Source organism: Mus caroli, chromosome 10 (genome assembly GCF_900094665.2).
Source record: "Mus caroli chromosome 10, CAROLI_EIJ_v1.1, whole genome shotgun sequence".
Taxonomy (NCBI): domain Eukaryota; kingdom Metazoa; phylum Chordata; class Mammalia; order Rodentia; family Muridae; genus Mus; species Mus caroli.
Window position 1 is genome coordinate 16,359,325 of NC_034579.1, and position 13,197 is coordinate 16,372,521.

General features: G+C 41.0%; 1 protein-coding gene across 5 annotated transcripts in view; it reads left to right on the forward strand.

Annotated features, from left to right (window-relative positions):
- Positions 1–3,933: 3,933 nt before the first annotated feature.
- Positions 3,934–13,197, forward strand: part of Bclaf1 (BCL2 associated transcription factor 1) — a 30,849-nt gene continuing 21,585 nt past the window's right edge. For all 5 annotated transcript variants that reach the window (XR_002378879.2, XM_021173724.2, XM_021173726.2 and 2 more), the window contains exons 1-2: positions 3,934–4,077; positions 10,191–10,292. The gene's annotated coding sequence lies outside the window, so the exon portion shown is untranslated. The remainder of the gene's footprint in view (positions 4,078–10,190; positions 10,293–13,197) is intronic.

Here is a 13,197-nt window from a genome sequence, read left to right on the forward strand (position 1 = left end):
GTTTGTTTGATTGGTTTTTTGAGACAGGATTTCTCTGTGTAGCCCTGGCTGTCCTGGAACTTGCTCTGTAGACTAGGCTGGTCTTGAACTCACAGAGATTGCCCCTGCCTCTTGAGTGCTGGAACTAAAGACATGTGACACTACCACCTGACTATGTATGTCTTTTATGTTCAGTAATTTTCATTTTTAACTATTTTCAAGGTATAGAATGAGTTCATAATTTTCTGATTATTCTATGTTAAGACGATTTTTTTTCCTACTTTTATATTTACTCCCATGGTTCACGGAGTTTTTCTTTGCTTGCTTTTAGTCTTTTATTTCTTCTTTAAGTAATACTTACCAAGGAATTATGAATTAATTGGGAAGGTCTCTACATTTTAACTTACATTGAAAATTTGTCTTAAATCAAGAAAAACATAAATTGAAGCGAACTCATGGTTTGTTTGTATCCCTGGCTAACCTACTACTATTTGCTATTTAGGTCAGGCTGGCTTTGAGTTCATGGGAATAACCCTGCCTCATCCTCTTGAGAACTGAGATTATAGGAATGTACCACCATGCACAGAGATGTTTGTTGTAAGAATAAAACATGCTGGCCTGAAACCTTACCATACACTTTGATTTTACATGCATCCTTCTGCAACTTCATGTTTTTCCCACCACCGTGACCTAGATCTGGTAGCTGGTTTTCCCTTCCCAGAATTAGGTAGTTGTCGTGGGTGGTTTGTGTAAACTTTATACTACCTTCTACCAGCTAGTTCTTGCTTCCTTAGCCAGTTGCACATAATCAGGCACCACTGCCTTTCTCCCACCCTTTGTCCTGGGAGTTACACTCATCCCTGCAAGCTACATTTTGAGTTTCAAAAGCAGAAATGTTTTGTTCTGTATCTAACCCTCTGGAGATGGCCAGTCTTGGTTGTCAATTGACTACATCTGGACTTAAATTTAAGACTGGAGGGCACAGCGCTGAGGGATGGCTTAGGCTGAAGTAGGAAGATCCACTCCTAACCCGAATCTTGAGGTAGGAATACACGTGCCTTTAAATTGGGCTATACCTTCTGCTGGGAGCCTTAATAAGGACTTGGAAGACGGAACCTTTTGCTCTTTGCCTGCTTTCCTTTGCTTTGCTGGCAAGCCCATTCCTTCCCTGGCATTAGAGCCCACTTCTTCGGGATTCCAGCATCTACTGAAGACATCCTCGTGGACTGACCAACTTCTGCATTCTGGGACTTTCTGTTCATAGCCAGTCATTGCTGAACTAGGTGGACCACAGCCTGTAAGCCATTCTAATATACACACACATACATACACAAACACACATTTAATAAGTTCTGCTACTCTAGAACCTAATACACTTCTAACACACAGATAACAGGTTTCAGTAAATCACTGGTTCTCCAGTGTTTATGCTAACCCCTAGAGATTTTGTCTCTACTAAGTGTGTGGAGAGACTGACACAGGCACATTTCTGTGCTGGGGAGTGAATCTAGGGCCTAGGACATGTTAGGCATGTGCTCTGCCACTAAGTCATATTCCTAGCCTGGTGATCTTATAAAATAATAGGATTATTCTCATAAGGTCAATCTTGAGGTGTATCATATTCTAAGAGAAATTATTAGGGTTTGTTAATATCAATGGTCACTTCATGGACTAGGCTGAAAAATTTTTGAGACAGGGTCTCATGGAACTCAGGTTATCTACAAACTTGTGTAGCTGATGTGCAGACACTAAAAACAAAAATCCACTAACTTATAGGTCATAAAACATTACTGCAGCATTCATTTGTGTATTAGTAAGGTTGGCAAGCTTACAATCTATATTTCTTCTCGGAAATTTTTCTATTTTTAGGAAATGTCCAACTTTCCATTTGGATCTTTCCACCTATGACAATTTATGGTGGCATTTCAGGTTTTGAAAAATCAAATAAAATGAATATCTATTAAACAAGAACCTTGAAGCTTGGTTTAAAAAACATCACATATAAAACAAATCTAGTTCATCTTTTATTTCTTTAAAAAATTATTCACATACATTTGTGTATGGAGTAGTTATATGCTACAACTCCCTGTAGACAGGGTCAGAGGACAACCTTTAGGAATCTGTTCTGCCCTTCTGCTGTGAAGTTTTCGCCAGAGAAGACTGCTTGGACATGGTTTTAAGGCAATGGAAAGTGTATTAGCTGTCTGAGTGTTCCAGATCCCAGTGTGTAGTCCTTGGCCTTTATCAGGGTGAGAGGCACAAAAACCGTGTTCTGGGTTGACAGACTTCATTTAACAAAAGCAGTTAACTAGACTACACATGGACTACAGATGCCCAAACACAAGCTTCTTAGCACACATACACTTCCCCAGAGCTATAGACCTCAATGAATTAGGTCTTTGTTTCATTTTGGCAGATAGGACTGCCTACGTGCTGAGTTTTACAGCCTGAATAGTACTTCTACCATGGAGTGAGTTGTCTTGGGCCCTGTTACACTTCTACCATAAAGGTCCCAGGGATTGAACTCAGGTTGTATTGGGCTTGGGAGCGGTTCCTTGACCGTCTGAGCTCCTTACAGAGGCCCAACCTGTTTGTTAGACATCCACTTATTTGTTCCAAAGTCTTCCTTCTTTGGTAACACATTGATTTGAGGTCAAAGTTAGGTTAGGAAGGTCTTCTTCTGTGGCTGAACAATTGTGTAGTGCGTACCAGGCAGGTTCTGCGGGTTCAGTGCCCAGCACAGGGGATCTAATGACCGAAAAATTATATTGCCTTAGATGAAAAGATAACTTTCCAACATATACTAGAATTGCACAGGACTTAATAGCTTCAAAGTGATTAGATTTTGGTATTTTGAATAGATTAAGAGCTATTGGCCCCTGCTGTCTCATTAATATAAAATAGCAGAGTTATGCTGTCTTTTTGCTTCATGTATATACAGCTCACCTACTTGACAAGTATTTTCTGAGCTCCTACTTTATGCTTTAGACCTACCAGGGTCCCGCATATAGCGCAGATCATAGCTTCCACCATGGTAGTGGGAGCTGGGTGCGGAGCAGATTGCTCAATTAAAATACAATCAAAATCAGGATTCATTGGTCAGGCAGGTACTTCCTCCACTGTGGAGTGATTTGGATTGTGAGGACAGGCTGCCCTGAACAAGGTTAAAGATCAGAATCAAACTCTAATGCTGAACTCAACTGACAGGCTGCTAATTACAACTTTGAAATTCCTTCAAGGAATTTAACACTGTCCTAAAACATCACACCGTAATAACGGCTTTAGTCCCTTGAGTGGTCCCGCTTTGGTAATAACAGCAGGTAAATATGTCTGAAGGTCTGCAACTTGATTCAATTCAATCCTGGCTTCTTCGTTTATAATCGGATTCTGGCAGATCCAGTTAGGGCGTGAGGTTTCCGGATCCGTACAAAACTCTGAGAAAGCCTCAGGGGCCAGGCTCCGGCGTTCGGGAAGTTAGGAGCCATCCCGTGACGCAGTCGCCCAGACAACCCAAGTCTCACGATCGGCCCGGGGGGCCGAGTTCACCCGAAGCCACTCGGCAGAGCCGGCCCTGTAACTGTCACGTTAGGCGTCCGAGGGACGGCGCTTCCGGGCAGACGCAGCTCTGCGTCGTCGGTTTTCCGGCCTTTCCCTCAGTGAGAGAGCTTCTGGCGTGCTCTGGGCCGCCGCCTCAGAAGGAGCCAGGCTCGCTAACTACGGCTCAGAAGTCGGGGGACATCAGTCTCGAGTCTTCTTCTAACAAAGCCGAGCCGCACAGCCCTTCGGGGCCGGGCCCCGCCCCCGCCCTTGCCCCGCCCCATGTCGGCTACACCTCGCGAGACCGGGCAACGAGACTTCCCAGAAAGCCTTGGGCTACACTCAACCGCGGTTCGCCAGCCGCGCCTGGGCGGGACGGTGGGAGGGGCCTGTCTAGCGATTTAGCGGCCTGGAAGGCCACGCCCCGAGTCGGAAGTGACGGAGCCGAGCTAGCTCGACGAGGCCGCCTCTATGGTCTTCCTCTCCTTCTGGAGTCGGTAAATGGCCGCTGTGTAGTTACCACGGAGAACCCTGCGCGCACATCGTGCTTCGGCGTGTCAGGTAGGCCTCGCGCCGCATTCGAGTCACTCGAAAGGAGAAAGCCGAGGCGACAGGGCGGTTGGGTATGGACAACTCTGACGCGTGGTGACGGGTCGGCGGCGAGAACGGGGACCCCGAGCCGTTACTCGTGCGTTTTCCTCCTCGCTCCCTCGGGTCTGGAACGCGCCGCGGGCCGCCGGGGTGGGGGATGGGGAGCTGCGCCACCAGCGGGCCGGGCTGCGAACCTGGCTCGGGGCCGGAGCCCGGGAGGCCTCGGCGTGCGCGTGCGCAAGCCGATCGCCGACCCTTCCCCCACGGCCTCGGCCGGGACTCCTGCGCGCGCCCGGCTCAGGGCTCTGCGCACGCGTGCTTTTTTTCCCTTTCTTCCCTGCCATTGGCAACGCCGCCGCGTGTGTTAGTTTCCTTGCTTTGCTTGTCGTTGGCCTTGGGGGAGGCGTCTTCCTTCCTGGCCCTAGCCTTTGGGAGTCGGAGGAGATAACGGCGAGCTGCGACAAAGTTAAGCAAGCGGAATCTGCCAGGTCGTGCGTGGCGGTTAAGCCGCCTCCCTCGCCTCTGTGGGGTACATATGTCGGTTTAGGCCAGGCTTAATTAGATGAAGGCTTTTGATTTGTTGCTTGTAGCAGAAACCTGGGTGTTGGCGCCAAAGTTTTTCATTTTGGCTCCTTACCAACTCGCTGTTGTAGACGATCAGTAGGTGCGTAGTTCCTGTTTCTAGCGGGATTCGGGTCTTAAAGGATGCGACTAAGAGAGGGGCCCTTTCTCAGTAATCCAAGCGCTGACATACCTTTTTTTTTTTCCTGTTTTTTTTTTTTTTTTTGAGACAGGGTTTCTCTGTGTAGCCCTGGCTGTCCTGGAACTCATTTTGTAGACCAGGCTGGCCTCGAACTCAGAAATCCGCCTGCCTCTGCCTCTCAAGTGCTGGGCGTGCGCCACCACCGCCTGGCTACCTTTTTTGGTAAGAGTTGGCACACTTTAGAAATTGAGGATATTGGCAGCGGTGATTGGTGGGATAAATGGGTGAAGGAAGAGGGTTATAGTTCTGTCACTCAGTGCTGGCCTTGAACTCCCAGTTAATCTCCTGCCTTAGCTTCGGGAGTGGTGGGATAATATTTTTTCGTCACTTCTTCGGACTTCTGTTGAGTTTTAAGATTTGTTTTCTTGGTCTGGGGAGTGACCAGAATATTGGATTTCTGTACCCTAGACGATCTTCTTGGGCCCAAGTGGCTTCGAACTACGGGTTCTCCATGTATATACGTGTTTGGGTTATAGATGTGCAAATTCATGCCCAACATATTTTAAGTTTATCTAGTTAAAGTGAGGACCTGTACTTTATACCTTTTGTTTAAATTTAAGTTTTCTATTAGAATTTAAAAGGAGAAAAGAAATTGAAAGCGAATATACCTAAAACCGTTAGTCACTTCAGACTCACATCCTGTTGGTACAGCATATATATTTATATTAAAAGGGAAGCGTAGAACAAAATGTCTTGTCCTCACTATGAGCTTGTATTCTGGATTAGCCCTAACTGGGATAGTTGGTATTGTTAGGCAATAAAGAACCTTTAAAGACTTACAGTTTATTTGCATTTTTTGTGTGATTCTAACCAAATTCAGGGTAGTGTGATGGGAAGGATGTCTAAAGTCGTTTTTAGTAAACAGCTGAGATTTCCAGTGTTGGAATAACAGGCTCCAGCCACCATACATACCCAGTGTATGTGGTGCTGAGAATCAAACCTGGGGCTTTGTGTGTGCTGGAAAGCTTTGTCAGCTAAGCATATCCCCTGTCCTAGAGTTGACTTTTGTCTTAGAAAGCAGTAGTTAATTTTAGGACTTTGAAAGCCGATCTGGAAAAGGCACTGCTTTTTAGGCTAGTATCTAGTTGAATTTGTTGAAAAACTTATTGTGGGGAGCAAGCAAACTAAACTGCATTAGATTATCTGTGATGTAAAATAAGTGGAGAAAGCTTTTTGCATTTGTTTATAGATCTTTTGATTGGTAATTCCCAGGAACTGTATTTGAAATCATTGATGGAATATCTGCTGTGTAATTTTTATGATTGGTTAATGAGAGAATCTAGAAGACCAGTATATCTCTGGGTAGCAATTGTACTGGTTAATAAGAGAATATAGAAGATCAGTGTATCTCTGAGTAGTAATTGTAAGTGGTTGTGGTTGGAGGATATGGGTTTGTGTGTTGCTGGTATCTAGCTTCTAAACAATCTTAAAAATATTGAGTATTTGAGTTATAGGCATTTAATATTTTTGACTCAAGATTGAAAATAAGTCTAACTGTGAACTTCATAAGTAATAGTATTGATCTTACTTAATGTCTTGGGACTTTTTTTTTATAGATTTATTTATTTATTATATGTAAGTACACTGTAGCTGTCTTCAGATGCACCAGAAGAGGGTGCCAGATCTCATTACGGATGGCTGTGAGCCACCATGTGGTTCCTGGGAATTGAACTCAGGACCTTTGGAAGAGCAGTCAGTGCTCCTAACTGCTGAGCCATCTCTCTAGCCCCTGACTTTTTTTTTTTTTTTAAAAGGTTTATTTTATGTATATTAGTACACTGTAGCTGTCTTCAGACACTCCAAAAGAGGGCATGAGATCTCATTACAGATGTTGGAAATTGAACTCGGGACCTCTGGAAGAGCAGTCAGTGCTCTTAACTGTTGAACCATCTTTCCAGCCCAGTTTAGGGCTTTCTAACACCAATTTTACTTAATTCATTATTTCTCTATTTTTGTTTGTTTGTTTGTTTGTGTTTGTTTGTTTTTCAAGACAGGGTTTCTCTGTAGCCCTGGCTGTCCTGGAACTCATTTTGTAGATCAGGCTGGCCTCGAACTCAGAAATCCGCCTGCCTCTGCCTCCTGAGTGCTGGGATTAAAGGCGTGCGGCACCATGCCCGGCTATTTCTCTATTTTTGTAGATGGAACCCCCAAAAGGTGTAAAATTTAAGACTACATAAGCCAGGGAGTGGCACAGCTTGGTTTAGAATGTGCTGTGGTTCTTAGTTCATTCTTTAAAAAAAACCAAAAAACCAGGGTGATAAGTAGCTGGACCAAACTAAAAGTGTGTGACTAATCTATTTTGCTTTTTATTATGGAAGGTTTTTGGTACAAAAGTAAAACAGCCGGATATATTCGCTCAAGCCTATAATCCCAGCACTCAGAGGCAGGCTGGAGGGTCTTTGAGTTTGAAGTCAGCCTGTCCATAGAATGAATTCCAGGACAGCCAGGGGTGTATAGAGAAACCCTGCTTCAAAAAACCAAATAAACCAACAGCTAAGATAATTAAGTGGACTTCCATATTCTGCTTATTTTCAGAATTTTGTATTTTGTTTATTCTGTGATACATTTTAAATCAAACTTACAAACATTTTATTAAACATCCCTGGAATGACTTTTATAGAATACTTGTTAATTCTGTATTGAAAACATAGGAAAAAGCTTAAATAGACAAGTTTTTGAAATTATGGGTAGCCTGTAGAAACCCTATAAAAAGGCTAACCAGAAATTATAACTAATGGCAGAGCACACACCATGTGCCGGCTTAACCTTTTCTATTTATTATTTAACCATAAACTTGCAAATACCTTATTTTATACCTATAGAAATTAAAGATTGAAAGAGATCAACATACCAAATGTTGAGCTGTCATTTAATGAGTGAATATTAGCTATGGTGTATTTTTCTATTTTAAAAGATGTGATGGCAGTAATTTGCTTTAAATTTGGGTGCTAATATTGCTAAATGAAGACTAATGTTTGAAATTGTAAGCCAAAGAATCTACTTTGAGCAGCTTTGTGTTAGTTTTTTGTTTTTGTTTGTTGTTTTGTTTTTGTTTTTTAAATTTTGTTGTTTTTGAGGCAGCTCTAACTGATTAGCCTTAACTAACTGAGAGCCTTCTCTATGGACTGAACTGGTCTTGAACTTGTTGGGATACTCATGTCTCTGCCTTTTGAGTCCTGGGACAAGAGACTGGATTTATAGATGGGATACATACAATGCCTTTAAAACATTTTCTTTTTCTTTTTAATTTTTTGAGGTAGCCCAGGCTTTGGAAGTATTTGTCACCACACTTGAAGTCACTTGTTTTCTAGCCACTTTTACACATTATTCCAAAAAAGGTTCTAAGATATTTATGGATTCATTCATTCATTCATTCATTTATTTGGCTTTTTGAGGCAGGGTTTCTCTGTGTAGCCGTGGTTGTCCTGGAACTCTCTGTAGATCAGGCTGGCTTCCAACGCTGAGATCTGCCCAACAGAGAAAGTTTGGCATTTGAAACTTTAATACTTGAGTTTTAGCCATGTAAGGCACTTGTTAGTGTAGTGCAGAAAATACTAGCATTCTTGAGATTTCAGTCAAATTCTGGATCAGTCTTCTTATAGTCTGTGACTGTATATGCTAAAAACCACAAACACATCTTTCTGTTTTGCCCCCAACATGTCCACCTCCCAAATGCTGTTAGAATTTGGGGTTTCCATTTAGTTTTTCTTTCTTTGGTGTTCCTTGGTTGTTTTTGTTTTTGTACCAAAGCCCACTTGAGGTTGGTTTTGGCTTCACAACTTTGTAAAATTTCCCAGTTGAAAGGCAGTGACTATTTAAGGGATATTATTGTTATTATTTTTATTTTTTGGTTTTTTGAGACAGGGTTTCTCTGTGTAGCCCTGGCTGTCCTGGAACTCACTTTGTAGACCAGGCTGGCCTCAAACTTAGAAAGGGGGATATTATTATTGATTGACATGTTTAATTTTAACTTTTTCTTCTTTGTATTTCCAAAATAGCATTTTAAATTTGATCATTACATAGATTTATGTATTTTTATTTATGAATACTTTGAGTGCTAGGCTGTTAATGCCAGCTATCCTTGTTTAATTTCTGTTCTTATGGCTTTTTTAATCTTTGCATATATCTGATAATCTCTGAATATTATTTGCAGTGTTGTAACCTTTTTAGTACTGATAACTGCATAACATTTAATTAATTATTTTTTTTTCTGAGACAGAATTTCTCTGTGTAGCCCTGGCTGTCCTGGAGCTCAATTGTAGACCAGGCTGGCCTCGAACTTAGAAATCCACCTGCCTCTGCCTCCCAAGTGCTGGGATTAAAGGCGCACGCTACCACCTCCTGGCCTTGGCCTGTTTCTTAGATGGTTAATCAGATTCTTGTGTAAGACTTGTTGTTACTGTGCTTGCAGTTGAAGGAATTCTTAAAAGTTGGTTTTCGATAAAAGAAAGTTTTAAGAAAATGGACAGAGTATTAAGCTGTTGTAGGTGTTAGAAAATACAGCATTATTACATACATCATTATATACATTATTATTTATAGCATTATTATATACAGCTGCAGGCTGTAATGACATTTGTTCTGTAAAGGTCAGGTGACTGCAGTTAAAATTCAGGTATCAGTTACCTGATACTCTGCTGTGTTGTGACTAGAAAGGTTTTTTTTTCTTCCTTTTTTTGACAGTTGTGTTTGTGGGATCTCTTGTAGTCTAGGAGCTCCAAACTCACTGTATAACTGAGGATGAACTTAGACTGAATCTCTGCCTTTTTGCCCTAATTTGTGGATTATAGGTGTTCTTGTTGGTTTAATTATTTTAGTTTATGTTTGTCTGCATGTAGGTCTGTACCAGGTTCCTGCTTGTTGCTTTTGGAGGTCTGAAGAGGGTGTCAGATTCCTTAGAACTGGAGATGGGGATGGGCGTGAATGACCATTCGGGTTCTGAGAATTGAACAGTCCCAGCAGAGAATAGCAGCTAGTGCACTTAACCGATGAGCCATATCTCTGGCCTCTTTTGTCACATAGGCTGTTGCTACATCATAGCTTAGGCTAAACTCAAAATCACCTTTCTCCTGTTCAGCTTTGCAAGTGCTAGGATTGTTTGCCACCATGAGCTCCTTAGTTAAATTGTTATGATCAAACGCTTATTGTTTCCCAAGTCAAGCAAGGTACATGCCTATAATTTCAGTACTGGAGAGGTCAAAGTGGAAGAGGTCAGTTTAGGCTACATAATTTATTGGTATACCCAATATGTGTATTATAACCAATGCATATCTGGTTTACCATAAACTCAAACTTCTCTTTTTTATTTAATTTTTGCTAGGTATTTGAATTTAGAGTTTAGTTTCCCATAACATTTTCTACAAGAAGAATCTTGGCAGTATCTCAAAGACATCTGACTTCTGGATCCTGCATAAAGCCCAAGGTAAAAGACATTTATGTTCTCTAGGTTTTACTTGTGACTAAATTGAGAAACTTGACTGTCAACCTGAATCAGATGAAGTGATTAAGAGTGTTAGAAACTGGCCATGGAGGTGGCTCAAGAAGTAGGGTTCTTGCCTAATGAGCACAAGGCCCTGGGTTCAACCCCAGGTACCCTGGGGGGCATTTCTCTCTTTTTTTTTTTTTTTGGTGCGGAGTGTGTTGCCTTCTGTAAATTCAGATTTTGAGTTAGTTTTAAGAAAAAAAATTTTTTTTTCATTTCATTGTATATTACCTTTTCCCCACTTCTAGAAATACTTTGTAAGAAGGCTTAGGACACAAAATGCCATTTAGAAACAAAACAACCACCACTGCCATCCTTTGAGACAAGGTCTTGCTGTGGAGCCCTACTGAGTACCTGGTACTGGGATGACACACCTTTCTCATTGTGCCCAAGTCATTTACTTGCTTAGCTTATTTTGGTTTTGTTGTGACTATAACCCTGGCTGTCCTAGAACTCATGTGTAGACCAGGGTAGCCTTGAACTCAGAGATCCAGCTGCTTCTGTGTTCCCAGTATTGGGTTAAAGGCCTGTGCCATCACTCTTGGCTAACCTTTTTATCTTGTAACCTCAAACTCTAAACAAATAAGTACCTTCAGAATTATTTAATGATATGTGAGAAACACAGGCCTTTACAAAGTTAATAAATTGAGTCTTATGGACATGATTACTTATTTTGACTAGTAGGTTAGAAATTAGAAAAATTACACAATTGGATCTTGACTTAACATGGAACTGAGGTGGTAAAATGGCTTAGCATTAGGAACACCTTCTGTGCAAGCTTTACCACCTCAATTCAGTCTCCTGTGCAAGGAGGAGGGACCCACCTCTCTAAACTTTATACAGTCTGATTTTTCACATCTAGACTGTAGCATTTTTGCAACCAAACACACATATATAACCACACTAAAAAATAACTTGGGTCTGGAGAGAGATAGCTCTTACTGCTTTTCCAGAGAACATGGGGTTCGATTCCCAGCATCCACACTTCCGGAAGCTCACAACTACCTGCAGTTCTAGTCCTAGGAGACATCACTCATTTCTGGCCTCAGCGGGTAACAGGCATGCGTGGAGGCAAATCACCCACTACATAAAATATACATTTAAATAAATGAATTTAGTCTGCAGTTTCTCCTACCCTCTTTAAGGGCTGGGAAACAAACTCCTTACCTTATACGTGCTAAGCAATCCCATACTTGGTTCTTATTTTTTAATTCTACTGTAAGAAAGGAACCTACGCTGAGTGCTTGCTAAACAGGTAGTGCTCTATTGCAGAGCTGCTGTATCACTAATGCTTTCTTTCCTTTTGCATACCAGGTCTTACTAAGAGCCCAGGCTGCTCTTGAACTCATGTTAGCCTATGTAGGTTTGAACTTGAGCTACTTTCATTTCAGTTGTCTGAATAAGAGTGCTGGTCTATGTGGATGACTAAATTTTTTTTTTAGCAGTTTGAAATAATTTGTAGACCCTAAGAAATAACTGAAAAAGCCAGGCAGTGGTGGTGCACACCTTTAATCCCAGCACTTGGGAGGCAGAGGCAGGCAGATTTCTGAGTTTGAGGCCAGCCTGGTCTACAGAGTGAGTGAGTTCCCAGGACAGCCAGGGCTACACAGAGAAACCCTGTCTNAAAAAAAAAAAAAAAGAAATAATTGAAAAAAACTAAAAAGTCACTTGTATGAAAATACATAAATACTTTATCACCATAAAATATATACTAGTTAAATTATATATGTCACTGGTTTATTTGCTATAGAAAAATTAAAAACACACAGAGAAGATGCTGCATTAAACAGTGACTTCATTAACTTTGGTACATACTATAATTCACAATTACTTTCTATTGCTATCATAATTTGCGTGTATACTGAGTAGCCACTTAACAGTGTAATGCTGATATCTTCATGTGAGAGTTTTCATTAATAATTTTTGTATTGCAGGGTTTTTTTGTTTGTTTGTTTGTTTGTTTTTTGCAGCATACAATACAACTATAAATGTGCCAAGTTTGTTATCAGTAAGGCTTTTGGTCAGCAGTAAGTTATAGTATTTAAGTTTTGGAACATTCAGAGGTTAGTTGTATATAAATTTGCCCACCTGTTGGTTATTTTCCATGCTGCCTACTGTTTATGGTTCAACTTACATGGCAAAATAAATGTTTTCTTATTTTGTGCTCTACCCCCAGCCCCCAATATTCTTCTTCTGAATCACTGAAAAAAGTGTGAATTTGGTATTTACATGTAATGATTTACCACATGTTTAGAATTTTTTCAGGAGAAGCACATTTTATAAATCAATACTGTTACTACTATCTGCACTAGTGAGGTCTAATTGAATCAGTGTTTAGTAAAGTGGTGCTGACATCTTTTTTGTAGTTCTCATATTTCTTATGTTCTCTTTAATTCCTTTATCTTTTGTTGTTCTTTCTTACCAGCAAGATACAGGGGAGCTTGGCATTGCCCTGCAAGTCCCAGCTGTTAGGAGGCCTTTAGTCACCTTTATACTAGAGGAGGAGACTATATAGTGCACATTGAGGCTTTTGTATGTGAGAAACAGTTTAGTGCTTTAAGTCCATAAAGCACTGTGATGACCGATTGGTGAGGTTTCTTTCAGTTTATTTGTTTTTAAGAATTGTACCAGTTTTTTTAAAATGTTTTATGTATGGGTGATTGGTTGCATGTTTGTTGGATCCCTTTACGGGAATTTTGAATTGTTGTTGGTTGCCATGTGGGTGCTAGAAATTAAATTCTAGTCCACTAGAACAACAACGAGTGCTTTTTGCTTTTTTTAACTGACAAAATTTCTTACAGTATATTCTGTGTATTTTTCTTTCTTTCTTTCTTTTCTTTTCTTT